Genomic DNA, 14,183 nt, shown 5'->3' with positions numbered 1-14,183 from the left:
AAAAGAAGAAAAAGGAAAAAGAAGCCTGCGGACAAAACGTAAGCTTCCGCTTTGGGACTCGCAGGAGGTTCCTTTGAAGTGCTTCTTCCTTGCTGTTTTTGTTACTAACTTCTCCGTTAAGACCCGAAGCGTCCAAGCGATATGTGAGCCGCTACACTAATATTTCCAAGGGGTTTCATTATTTTCCTGCCAGTTCTGACTAATCAATCCGTGATTCGTTTCATAATATTCAAATAGACGTTGGGAAAGCATTCGCGACTACAACTTTGGCCTGACCACGTTACTAAAGAAGTCACGTAATTTGTATGCCACACTTAGTAAAGTAGTAAAACATCCTTGGAGCGTCCAAGTGGTGGCGCAGTTAAAGTTCTTTACTATACTCTGTCTCACTAAATCTGTGCAGTGCAGTAAAAGCTACGAGGTGTCAACAAGCTCGCGCAGTCCGCAGCAGAACACAGTGACAAGCTGCAGTCGGGTTTTCTCTCGATATTTTTCAGTATCTAAAAATTTAGGCACGCAAAAACATAAAATTTTTGTTCGAATTATCTTAAATTATGTTTTTGTTTTTGCCCGAAAGACGTGTAAATCGTCGCATTATTGTTTTTTGTTGAAGAATAGAGTTCTGCTGCTAATTGGCGAATTTGCCGCCGACGTTCGGATCTGCGCAAGCATTTCAAAGCGAGTTCAAAATGCGTCGCTAAAACGCAAAATATTAAATATTAAAGGGGATATACCCCAAGACAGAGATCCGTCGATGGACCGGGTTTGGGGAGCCACGGAGGACGCATTTCGTGGTGTTCCTCGTCGCCATGGCCACCATGGCTGACATCTTGCCTCCCCCACGCTGCTATCGCGGAAAAGCATCTTTTTGTCCCACGCGAGCCAAGCAGAAAACTTTAAACGTGCTCGTTAAACTAAAGGAAAGAAAGCGAGAAGAGTCCTAGCACCAATTCCATTTTCGGAAGGGTGGCAGCGCTGGGCAATGTCAGCGAGCGAGCTCTAGAAGTGGGCAAGTGAGTACAACGCGAAGGGCCAGGTGGTCTCACCAAAAACTCTTCTCGGTCAGCAAAGGGCTGCGGGAAAAAAATAAGAAATTGGGCAGTTTTGACTTGGGAGTTCTAAAAAGGATTGTTCAAGGGTTTTTCCGTGATAATAAGATTGCGACGGTCGCAAAGATTAAGCGGAGTTTCGACAACGATGACAACCTACCCAGTGTGTCCAGAGCAGTCCTCCATCGGATGCTCAAGAAGCTGGGCTTTAGGTTTAAGCGCCACTTTCGCAACTGCCATCTGATCAAGACAGCTAACATTGTGCTGTTGCGGTGCCAGTACCTGCGACAGATACAGGCGTTGAAAAGGCAAGGACGGCCCATTTTCCACACTGACGAGACGTGGGTGAACGCTGGGCACACTCACTCAAGACGTGACCGTGTTAAGTGCGCGTGAAGCCAAGCGCTCCGGACTCTCCACCTGTTTGAAAAACCCCAGCGGCAAAGGTGGGTGGCTGATCGTCACCTATGTTGGCAACGACAATGGGTTTCTGGATAACGTGGGGGAGGTTTTCTGCGCAAAAAAAGAGAAGTGGTGAATACCATGAGGAAATGGAAGGAAAGCACTACAAAAAGTGGTTTGTCGGCACACTGCTTCCTCACCTACCTCCAGCGAGTGTGGTAGTGATGAATAATGCTCCCTACCATTCGGTAAAGCTGGAGATAGTGCCGAGGATTTCAACTCTCAAGAAAGACATTCAGGCGTGGGTGTCACCAAAAGGTGAGCCTGGAGCCCGGACATGATCAAGGCAGAGCTGTTGAAGATTGTGGCCGTGACCAAACACGACGGAGAAGAGTACCACATTGACACGATTGCTGCTGCAAACGTCCACACTCTCTTCAGGCTCCCATCTTACCATTGCCAGCTCAACCCGATCGAGTTGGCATAGGGCGACATGAAGGATTATGTTGCGTCTCTTAACAAGGAATTGAAGATGTCCCAACTGGGACCTTTCCTAGATGAAGCTATTAATCAAGTAACTGCAGAGAAATGGACCAGTTTTGTGCGGCACGTGGTTGTTAAGGAAGCGGCACTGAGGAAAGTTGACCACCTCATGGACAATGGTTTCGATAGACGAAAGCATGTTGTGATCACCATGGATGTACCTTCCTCGGAAGGGGACACTGATAGCTCCTACGATGACCTGGGGTGTTGGCCCACCTGGGGTGTTGGTCCACTTGGGCTAATTCACAGCGAACTGCACACGAGTCAAGAGAGTGGATCTTTCTTATTGAGCCAAATGCCGATACCAAAGCCAAATCAAGTTTTGCTGAAACTGCCTAGCGTATGTTGACATGCGTTGTTTCCAAATGCTATAAATCTAAAATTATTCTTTTTATGCGAAACGAATTACTCTAAAATTGGTCGCCTTGCAGGACTCAAAGCTAATTTAATAAAGAAACAATCGCCTTTATCTCAGTTTTTCTTTAGGTGGACTTGGCATATCTGAAAAAATCTCCCCATTAGCATATCACTACCCTGTATGATCATGCTGCATGTGTAACTGTGCAATGCAAGGACAATGTGCCAACAAACTACATTAAAATACCATTATTTTTTGTCCAAATACTACTTTTGGCTTTTAGAAACCTGTAATTTTACACAATTATCCTACTTTAGCAGTGGCACAGAAACACCACTGTTGACTGAGGCCTTCTTCTGCATGTTTCAGGTGCAATGAAACATAGCGCATTCTGTGATTTCAAAGAAAATGCAAAACCTTTCGGGAAAGATAAGGACAGGATGTTTTAGAACGGTGTGTGCTCAGCTTCCGTGCACTTTCGTGCACACATGCAGTCCCATGTTTCTAAGTGAAATCGTCTACTAAATTGCCTACAGAATGTTTACGGATTTCCGAGGCCCTCTTTTGTCACTGATGGTCACAATCCACATCATGTCGGAGGTCCTGGCAGTTCTGCTTGAAAAACAACTGACAAGAAGAAAAAAGATACGATCATCAGTCGCATAAAAAGCAGTATAGTAAGGGTTTATTTCGATCAGTTATTTTTAATGCTACCAAGTTGAATGTCGCAGCACGAATTTCCCTTTATGTGACCGCAGTCATAGCCAGAGGATCTATTTATTTTGTTACTTCACACTATATTGCCAAATAAAAACATTATTGTTTTTCTTTTTCATGAGTATATTTCACTGCACCTGGGACTTCGTACGGTTAACAACAATATCAGTACCTTGCAACAGATACAAGGTGCATCTGGCACCGAAGCTATATGTGACGATATAATAATAATAATAATAATAATAATAATAATAATAATAATACTAATACTAATAATAATAATAATAATAATAATAATAATCTTTATTTCATCTTTTCCACATACAATTTTACAGAGATTCATACCCCACATAAGCCTAAGCGGCTTGTGCGTAGGGCAGCGACAGAGCTCTAGTCACTTATAACAAACCCTTTTTTTACACTTGTTCCTTGCAAACGAAAAAAAAAAAAATGAAAACAAGACATATATACACCTTTACTCCATAATTCTCTACAAAATAACACACACAATACTACACACTTTAGATTCCAACCCCTGGTAGACTTCTCTTCTGCTTATTGCAGCTTTTTTCTGTTAATAAACCATTGTTTTAACTCACGTTTTAACTCGCTTATTTTTGTAATTTCTATTATTCTTGGTGGTAGCTTATTGAACACTCTAGGTACATATGATGCTCTGACTGCTTTTCCATATTTCGTCTTAACCTTTAGTTCTTGGAATAAATTTTTAGGCCTTAGGTTTCTTATCGGGATATACTTTGTTTTATATTTATCGCTGAACTGATGTTGAATTATAATATTTAATTCCAGTAAGTCACTAAGTTTTTGAATATCCAAATGTTGATACATGTAATGTAAAGGTCTATTTTCATCTACATACAAGTTTTTTACTACTTTATTTAAGATAGAATTTATTTTATCTTGTAAATACTTTGCACAGTGCCCGTATATAGTGATTCCATATACTAAGACTGATTTTCCTAAGCTATGATATATCATCTTTAATATTGGTTGAGGTAAACACGATCTTAGGTGGTATAATTGGGCTGCAACTGATCTAAGTCGTTTACAGATGTGTTCCACATGTTGGTTCCATTTGAGATGCACGTCAATGTATAGTCCTAGGTATTTCACACTCGTAGTTAGTTTAAGGGGTTCACAATTACAATTTTTACATGAGTCACTATGTATCTTTATATTCCCTTCCATTTGAGTTCGTCTTTGTGGACTTCTAAAACACATCAACTCTGTTTTCTTAGTGTTAATTATAATTTGATTTTCTTTGTACCACTTAACCAATTTGTAAACATCCTCTTGAATTTTATTTTCGGCTGTCGTATAATCTTTATCTGCATACAGAATAACGGTGTCATCTGCAAACTGAAACAACACGCTATTTAAATGAACATTCACAATATTGTTAATATATATATTAAACAATATAGGTCCCAATACAGTCCCTTGAGGCACTCCCTGTTTTACTAGTCTCTTTTCACTGAAGCTACTTGCTATCTTGACAACCTGAGTCCGACCAGAAAGGTAGTCCTTGAACCAGTCTAATAGTTTGCCTCTGACACCTAAAGAGAATAGTCTGTCTATTAGTGTTTCATGTCTTACTGTTTCAAATGCCCGAGAAAAATCTATAAACAGTGCTAGCACATAATTCCCTTCGTCTAGTTTCTTATTTACGAAATCACTAAAGTCTTCTAGTAGAGTAATTGTACTTGACTTTGTCTTGAAACCATATTGCGTTTTTGTTAATAGGTTATATTTATTAATGAAGCCATTTAACGCTTTATGGACATATCTTTCCATTATGTAATTAAGGACTGGAAGAATACAGACAGGCCTATAGTTAAGAAGAGTTTTTTTATCCCCTTTCTTGTAAATCGCTCTTACCACAGCTGTTTTTAAACCACTTGGTACCTTCCCGATGGCCAAGCTCTTATTATACAATGCTAGCAATACTGTCTTAATTATATTTACATTTTCTTTGATGTCGCGCGGTCTGATCGAGTCGATTCCAACTGCTTTGTTTGTTTTCATGTTACTTACTATTTCTACTAGATCTTCCTCGGTCATTTCAGGAAGATACATTGAGTTTCCAATTCTAGCTCTAGTTTCCGTTTCATTTTGGTATCCATGATTGCAAAGTAATTTTATTGATTGTACAAATTCGTTATTAAAATCATTTGCTATTTTCTCATCATTGCAGTATGTCCCAAAGTTCTTTTTGATTGTTTGATCTATTGACAGTCTAGTGTTTCTACCCAGTACTTGATTAATTACAGACCAACATTGAGATGGATCCTTGGTGTCTTCAAACGTTTTCCAGAAATAATTTCTTTTCTCCTTTTTTATTATTGATGTCACTTTATTTCTTATGGATCTGTACTCTTCCTTGCGTTGGCTGCTTTCGGGACTGCTTTTAAGTAGTCGCCACGCTTTGTTTTTTTTCCTGATTAGTTGATCTATTTCTTTTGTCACCCATTGGTTCCCTGTTTTCCTTTTCTTTACGGTGACCTGTTCAGACGACTTGATGATTAACGATGATTAATCAGTGATTATAAAGTGAGTCAGACACATTAACTAAAGCCATAGAGCTCGTCGCCGACTCGAGGCAGTGCTTGGAGGCCAGCCATTTCTTTATGTCGCTGGTTCTCAAATGGGTGTTCCCGGAGCCCTTGGGCTCCGTGAATACCGGTTATATTATGTGCTGTCGTGAACGGCTTGTTCCAGGGACAGTAGCCATAGATCTACAGGTACGCCATAAGACGTTTGCTGAATAATGATTTCAATGGTGGCTAGTGTATAACTGGGATAGTGTTTCTGCCTATGAGTAAGTAAGGCACGGAAGACCTTCAGAATGCCACTGCACTAATGGGCTCTAAAGACAAGATTGCTCCGGTCACTTAATGAAGTGTTAACGACGGTAGCATTGTGTCCCATATTGCAAATTGAAGTTACCCCCGGAAGGAGGACTGGGGTGACTTCACGCCGGACGACAATCCCGAGGATGACGCTAGCCAGGATCAAGCGTCTTCGGTTCAGCGATCGCCCCGGGTGCGAAGCAGCCCTCCAATGCCGGATTCTGCTGAACCAAGTTCGTCGCGCTCAGCAAGCGGCGAGCCTCAACGGCCTACTCCTGACTACTAAGGCCGAGGTCCATAAGTACTAGGCCGGAAGACTTCATTGCAACTATGATGGCACTGCCCTGCAGGAGACCCGAGACGCTCCAGCCGCGCAGTCCTGGATCACGGATGGCACCCGACTTCTACCAGGGCGGCACAATGTTAATGTCATCAAGCTGCGGGTTAATGCACTACCAACTCTCTCGAGGACCAAGAGAGGGAGGCTGGATGATGTGTCCTGCAGGGCCGGCTGCAGGGCAAGGGAGTCCCTCGGCCATGTGCTTCAAGCCTGCCACGGGGGGCACCGGGGTCGTGTCAAGCGACACGACAGTATAGCCCTGTACGTCGCCATGCGTCTCAACCAACTCAAGTGGAGCGTCCTCTGGGAGCCAAACTACAACGTCCAGGGAAAGGTGATGAAGCCTGACTTGGTGGCGACAAAGGGAGCTATGGCCGTCATCATCGATGTCCAGGTCGTCAACACCGACATGGAGTTGGCCTTTTTACACGAGCAGAAGGCTGCCAAGTGCACAGTCCCGGACCTGGTACAACAAGACCAGGGAAACCGACAGGAGCCACCGCTGGTCACCACAGAAACCATGAAGTCTGGGGCATTTGGTACAAGGACAGTGCTAGGGACCTCATGTCATTGGGGCTGACCAAGTCGGACCTCCAGTCAATGACAGTGAGATGCCTCCAGGGGAGCCTTCGATGCTTCTGGGGACACCGCAGAATGACGACTGCGATTAATACCCGCGGCTGATGGAGGCCGTCATTGAAGCCGTGGACTTGGGAGTGCTGGCGGCATCCATCTTGCAGGCAGCAAAGATCAGGGTACCTCTGCCCTTACATAAAGTGTCAGTCAAATAACGCAAATAACTAAAGAAACGTGGTGAACGCAAAAGCGATTATGGCTCTAATGGGAGAGGTGGGACCAATTCCACTTGCTTGTTTTGTCGCTTTTTTACGCACATCCGATGGCGTGTGCAAAGTGATATTTGGGATATTGTTCCTCCCAAAAATATATTTTTTGGAAACCCGTTGCGGCGGACGCTACGCCCACAGATATCGTCACTTGTGCCCTCCAGGCTGTTAAGCAGAGGAAATTTTGAGCAGTTTGAGCCGGCACTTTGTTGATGGTCTTCTTAGGTCTATGCTTGTTTTTAGCAGTTGCGTTTTTTGCTCTGCCGATTCTTAGCATGTACGCCTCACGAAATGCGGTGTTGTGCTCGTGCTTGTACGTTGTGTTTGAGCTTGTACGTTGTAACTTCGGTATCTCTCTCTCTCTCTCTTTAACTGAGCATTCGGCTGCATTAGAAGTGTGGTCACCTTCGCAGTTCACGCAGTAAAGGCCGCCTTCGCACATGGCTTCATCGCTTTTTCCTCACCAACGGCAAACTTGTGACTCTGTCGTGCATGCATCTTTTTTGTGGCGGAACTTGTAGCATCTGTAGCATTGCAAAGGACATACTCGGTAGAGGATAACATCCTTTCTCACGAGACTCACTTTGATATGTTGAGGTGTCTTTGTCCCTGCGAATGCCACTTGTACAACGGGCGGTGTTTTGCCAAGTCGTTTCACTTTCTCTGTGCCAATGGAGGATCGCAGCTGTGTCTTTACGTCGTTTTCAGTACAATCGGGGTCAACATCGCAGAGGACGCCAAAGAAGCTCGTGCGGTCTTTCAGTAACTAGGTTCTCATCGCCGTAGTACAGAGCTTGGTGATCTTGCAGAGCTCGGCTCTGAATGCCGGTCGTTTAACATCGACTGCCAGAATTTTCCGTGCTTTGTTCACCCGAAAAACAGTGACCATGCCTCGCGCAGCGTTCTTTAGGAGGTCAGTAAGCTTGCATTGGCTCTGTGAATTAACTTACTGGTTGTCAGTAGAGGAGCACAGAACAATGCACCCGAATTGAAGGTAAATTCCATTTTTGGAAGCTGGTGCTAGGCTCTGAGAAGTCTTGCGTCTGAGCTTTCCATGAACAACCTAGCATTCACCGTCGTCGGATTTCGTTCTGTCACCGTCGAGGATGGATAAGATGGTCAATGAGGAGCTGCTCACGGTTTTGGCAATAGTTGCCTTCAAAACAATTTCGTATCCGTCTTTGACGAGCGTGGCTGAACTTGCTTGTTTTATGGCTTGCTCTTTGTACCATTCGAAATCGACCGGTAGTGTCGATGCCTTCGCAGACATTTCTGAGAATGTCCCGGCCTCCCCGAAAGAGGCCCCTTTTGGGCGGAGATCGGATGCCTCTGTTGTTGTAGGTGTCCTCAGAATACCAGGTCGCAGGATCTAGATATAACTCAGCAGACACAAATAGGGTTACCCGTTGCTGTGCCGTCGTCGTCGTCATTTCCTGTCGTCTGCTCCTTGCTCGGCGCGTATTCATACGCCGAGGAGTTAACACTGTGCAGAGTGGCGTTCGCGTCTGTGATTGGTTCACGAGAACTGAAGCTTCCACTGTACTGCACAGTTTTAGTGAGACAGAGTATAAATATAAATACTAGTGTCGACCAGCTCGCGTGGGCTTAAAATACATTCCGAATAATAGTATTCAATGGATCCCGATTTTTAAAAAAATGGCGGAAAATGGTTGTCAGTCACTTCGTGGCTTTTGCCTCTCGCTGTCTCGGCGGACACGCTTGGAAGGCTCAATGAAGATGTCTGGACGTAAAATGTTGTCGTAGTTGCATCACGTAGGGCGCTCAAATCAGCTAAGCTTCTTTCGTATTGCCTCGTGCCACTGTGATTCGATCGCTGCCGAGACGTGGACCGGAATAAAAGTCTCGGCGATGCGTGCGCTGCATTTTTTGCTCGCGGAGAATAGCCCGCGCAAACACTGGAATTGTACATTTACAAGGGCACGTACGCGGAACGAAAAACACGCGCCTGACTCTGCTCCATCATGCAAGCGAAGATGCCAGGAAGGCGTGAAGGGTTGTTACAGCGTCTCTATGTTTCTCCCTAATCTTCACCAGCGTAATCTTGGTCAAGTTGAGAGCGTTCTCGGCTTCTGATTCGAAACATGTGGCGTCACAGCTTGAGCGTAATCGAGAAATTAAACATGCTTGACGAGTTCGCAATCCGCTCATATTTTGGTGAGAACGTCTCTCGAGCATGCCAAGGGCGAGAGAGGCTTCTGGTGTGCTTGTCGCTAGTGTTTCTTCATCCACCGGTCGATGTCGGCTCGTGTACGTCAGCAGAAACACTCAAGATTTGCGAACCAAGTGCGGGTTTGAAAAGTGTCTCTGCTGCAGATAAACCTCCGGAGCCCCGCAGCCTAGAGAACGTTCCAGTGTTTGCTGCACTGCGAGGCTCTGGGACCAAATCAAACGCGGGTTTGCAAACCCTCCCCCCCTTGCCGCCGCCGCTGCGGGGCTCTGGGAAGTTATCCCCAAGTGTAGAGAAAAGAAGCGGCCCTGTGCTGCGCTCACTCAGTTCTCCTCCCTCCGGGGCTAACCGCGCAAGCTGCGCCCTTCGTCTCAGGAGCCGGTGTGGAAACGCGTCGCGCTGAGTCAATACGGAGGCAAGGCCCAAGAGTTGACGTCATATTGGGTAGACCCCCGACACGAGCTCGAGCTTCACGAAAGTACGGTGCGGCTGATGAATGCATTTTGGCCTCGCTGCTTGCTGGCGTCGCGCAAGTTGAGAGAGAGCGAGGGGTGACGGAGAGAGAAGTAGGGGAGATTGCTTTAGTGGGAATGCTGAACTGGTTCCCCAAGTTGAAAGAAGCTGAAAGACGCGCTGGCGACGAAGCCAGCTAGGCAGCGTTAACCGGATCCACTAGTGATGACGTCTGCGGGAAAGGCGCCCTCAGGCCTTCCTTCTAGGTGCCATTCACTGAGGCGTGTAAACAGGAGGCAGCACGAGAACAGCAGAAGGCGCAGGATCCCCACGCACAATAGGCAGCGCGTAGGCACCGAGGGCGCCAGTATTAGCGCCGAGATGCTTCGGTGGCACCCTTTTATGTTTTCCGTGCGTCACGCCACAACCAGGGTTTGCCTCGCGGTGATTGGCAGGATTTGCCAGGACACTGAGGCACTCTAGATTTGCCTCGCCGTGAACCGGCGATTGGGCAGGCATTAGCAGTATACAAGAAGCTAAGGATTGGCCAATCGCGAATGCCAATCACAGCGACGCTTTAGGTCGTGCACGTCGCCAATACCCCCAGGTTTCCCAGGTTCGCGAGGATGAGGCAAAGAGAAAGCGGCAACTGCGGGCCGAACGCGACCAGCTGCGGGACCACTAGGCGGACGCAAAACGGCGGGGCACATCGTCCACTTCTCTGCTGCAACCGCAGAATTTCCGCCGGCATTCCTGGAAAACCCCTCCGGCTACTCGTGCGACAGGTACGATCGGAAGTGGTTTCGGAACTAGATTCGGACATTGATTAACTATAATAGGCAAGTTAACACCCGTATGAGTGGACAATGTCCGAATGGAGAATAAATTCGGAAAGCATATAATAATATGTACTTTCACTTGTAAAAAAACAACAACAAAAACAACAAAAAACAGCAGGCTTTTGGTGCAAAGAATTAACTGGGAACAGAAAAGAAATCAGCATATGCAGAATGCAGTATTAAACATGAAATGCACAAAAATCACAAGTTGACAACAGGACCTTCTACTCGTTTCATGAAGACAATAATAGCATCGAAAATAGACCAGTGTGTGCTCTGTTCCATGGATGCCGCCATGTTTGTTTATACTGACGCCACGACACAGCAGGAAGGCTGCGCTTTTTGTGACATTTCGTTTTTTTTTTGGGAACCCTCGCACATACCGTAGTGCGAAAACGTCAAAACTGCATAGTCGTGAAGCTCTAAGAACACCGCCGATGTCAAGAGAGCTGTAAAAATCGAAAAATCTTGTTTTACGCGCCTCCCCTTTTTCCACAAGAGGCTGCGTTTGAGATTATTATTCTTAATTTGTATCGCTGGGGGCTAGAATATCGGACACTGGTCTCTATCAATTTCTGCATTTTCAATTCGTTTAAATAAGGTTTATGAGCGTGACAACGTCGAGGGGTGATAGGCGGTGTGCACGTAGAAATTGTTGTGCTTCTTAGTCGAGCGGGACATGACATAAATGTTAGATTGCATAAAACCGAATCACTATTTAATACGCCATGTGCCATCTTGTATAAAATGACTAAATCACGCTGCACTCTTCCATCGTGTAAAAGTGTAATCACAGCTTTATCAAGAATAAATTCATAGTCAGAATAAATTCGTTGTTGAAAGTAGTGATCGTAATGTATGCACATGAGAATGTGTTGAAAGTTCTCAAATTTTAGTGCTTGAATTTTTGATAATGAGTTCCAAGCCAGAGAACCGAATTCAAGCCTAAACCAAACCACTGCACAAAACAAACGAATGGTGGAGGCTGGGTTTTTAAAGCGTTGCGTAATGCGAGATATGATATCCAAGATTCTTGTCTGTCGCACTACGAGCAATAAAAGACACGTAGGCAGTAAACATCAATGCATTATTGAGATAAACGCCAAAGTCTTTTGCAATCAACACATGTTTGATTATCGTTCCTTCCAGAACATAATTGTGTGTGTTTTGTAGTGTGACGCTTGCTGAAATGTAAGATATTTGTTTTGACGGGATTCAGCGATAAGCACTTCGCTGAACACCACTGAACAATTCGTGAAACATGAAAAAACGGTTAGAGTGCAGGCGAGCTGGTGTGCGTTATACATGATCATTGAAAACCTGAGACTGTGGTTTGAAAAACAAAAAAATTGTGAAATAGAAAGAAAAAAAAGACAGACAACGTTTCTTGAGACGTTGTCTGTCCCTTTTTGTTTCTATAAACAGGGTGTTCTTTTTTAGCTGCACCAAATTTTCAAAAAAAGGGAACGTGAGATAGAGTAATTTAAGCCCTGGGGAAGTGTTAATGGCCATGGCGGCCTCTAGAAAAAAAAAGGTGAAATTAGGTAATTAGTTAGCTATTAACTGAAATGTTTGAACTAACTTCTTAATTTTTTACTTCAGGGCACATAATGTATTTAGAGAATTTAAGCTCGACCTCAATATGGTCTCGCCCTGTCATCAAAGTTGGGTTAAAAAATTTGTAGTAGGTGTTACGAGGTCAAGAAATGTCACTTTGGCACACGGCGTAAAACCGAAACTAAACGAGAAAGAGCGCCGGTAAAGTGATCGCTCCACCCTTCCGGCCCCCGTGGATCGTCGTTATCGCAGCCAGCTTCGCCTAAGCAAGTGGAGCCGGCCGCGATAATAACAAATCGCAGGCCCGAAAAGGCGGAGCGAAAACTTTACCGGCGCTAAGTTTTCGCTTAGTTTCGGTTTGACGCCGTGTAGCAAAGTGAAATTTCTTGACCCCGCAGCACCCGCTACAAATTTTTTAACCAAACTTTAATGGCAAGGGGTAGACCATATCGAGGTCGAGCTCCAATTTTCTAAATACATTATGTGCTCTCAAGTGAAAAAATTAAAAAGTTAGTTAAAACATTTTAGTTAATGAGCTAACTAATTACCTGATTTCACCTTTTTTCTAGAGGCCGCCATGGCCATTAAAACTTCCTCAGGGCTTAAATTACTCTATCTTACGTTCCCTTTCTTTTAAACTTGGTGCAGCTAAAAAAAAACGAAAAAACCTGTATATATATATATATATATATACCTGAGAAGGAAAGAAAACTGTAGTGATCTGCGTTGAGTGATTTTGCCACCAGATGGCGCAGCGTGTGTCCCACCTATCGGGTTTGTCTTTTATGTTGTTATATCTGTTATGTATCTATCATGTAACGCGACAGTTGTTAATAAAAGAGCCGCCGTCCGTCAGCGACGTCAGAGAACTGCTGGACACCCAGCAGGCAATATGTCTCCGTCATTATTCGTGAGCCCCGAACGCGCGGGGCCGGGGCTTCCTTGCTCGGCCACACCATGCGAGTGCTGTAGGCGTCCTTCCCTTCCGTATCGTCGTGTAGAAGAGATTACTACAAAAAAACCTTGGGGAAACCAGCAACAACGGACGGTTTAATCTTCGACGTTTCGGCCGGAGTCCGGCCTTCGTCAGGAAGAACTCTTAAGCGCGAAACACAGCGACGAAACCTTCCGATCCAACGTGCGGACTGCCGGAATGACCTTAGAGGGCGAGGGTTTTCGTAGCATCGGAGAGCGTTGAAAACCCTCGCCTTCGACCGTCGTATTGCCTGGTCGGACGTCGGATCGGACGGTTTCGTTGTACATGTGTTTCGCGCTTTACAGATGAACGCGGGTGGTATTTATACAATGCTACGGTCGAGTCTAAGATTCAAAAACAGCGGGATGACGGTTGGAGTTTTCTTTCAAGCGTAGGGAGAGATTGTCCGGATGGGCAGACGTTTATACAATGCTCAGGTCGAGTCCAAATGTCAAGAACGGGGGGCGGGGGGGGGGGGGGGGGTGACAATTGGAGTTTTCATGAGAGGGAAGCGTGGGGGTAGTTCGTATCCACGTTGAGAGGGGATGCGCACGGTGAGTTTGTGTCCGGGAGGGCAGGCGCGACCTGCATGATAACACACAATAAGCGAGAGTTACAGAAACAAACCAAAGTGGTGTCAAACAAAAAAATACGGACATTTGGGTTGCCTTGTGGGGCATGCATGAGTCAGACCTGGAAGAAAACAATGTTAAACCTAGAAATAAGAGGAAAAGAAATGATTATCAAAACCAAATTACCAAACTATGTCAAAACCGTGCCCGTTGTATATATATTATATATACCGGGTGTTTTCTCAAAAATTAACAGATTTTTTTTAAAGGGATACTTCAACGAAATTTGAAATATTCCCGTCGTGTTCAAAAATAGGTTGAATATGATCCCCAATATCCGTAAATGACCATCGCACGTTTGCATTTTCAACCTGGAGGCTGTATTTTTAGTTATAAACGGCCCACTCTGGCAAGCGCTCGGAGAAGGCCCAGCGGAGATCACGTGACATCCAACACAATCGTGACGTTGGTCGT

This window comes from Ixodes scapularis, unplaced genomic scaffold (assembly GCF_016920785.2).
Source record: "Ixodes scapularis isolate PalLabHiFi unplaced genomic scaffold, ASM1692078v2 PGA_scaffold10__122_contigs__length_95168666, whole genome shotgun sequence".
Lineage (NCBI taxonomy): Eukaryota > Metazoa > Arthropoda > Arachnida > Ixodida > Ixodidae > Ixodes > Ixodes scapularis.
This window is presented reverse-complemented; position numbering follows the sequence as displayed.